Source organism: Malurus melanocephalus, unplaced genomic scaffold, assembly GCF_030028575.1.
Source record: "Malurus melanocephalus ecotype Western Australia unplaced genomic scaffold, MMel_1.1 scaffold_1431, whole genome shotgun sequence".
Taxonomy (NCBI): Eukaryota; Metazoa; Chordata; class Aves; order Passeriformes; family Maluridae; genus Malurus; species Malurus melanocephalus.
This window is the reverse complement of record NW_026624663.1, coordinates 36,805-37,279: the sequence shown is the minus strand read 5'-3', so window position 1 is coordinate 37,279 and position 475 is coordinate 36,805.

The window sequence follows — 475 nt, the reverse complement described above, 5'->3', positions numbered from 1 at the left end:
TTTGGGGAGTTTGAATCCCACCCTTTGGATTYCTTTTTGAACCCTTGAAGCCTCAGTGGCTCAGCCCCAGAAATGCTGCGGGTCATTTCCAGCCTCTGAAAGTGGAAAATGTTGCTTTAATCAGAAGAATGGAGAAAGAGGAGCTGCAGATGCTGCTCCCAGCTCCGAGCTGGGATTCTCCTCACTACCGGGGGCTGAGGAGAGCAGGATTTGGCCGGTGGCTGGCAGAAATAAGCCCTGCCCGMTTTTGACTGCGGAACAGGAGTAATTAGGAGATATTCCCGTTGATAACGAGCCCTCCCCCTTATCAGCAACCACTGCAGGTGTTYCCAGTGTTGGTGTTTCCAGCGGAACACGCCGTGTGAAAATGGATATTACGGTGATATTACGGAAAATGGAAATCAATCTCAGAGGCTCCCGGTCCTGGGAGGGTGGAGCTGGCTGGGGGAGCCCTGGTGATGCTTGGCAGAGGTGT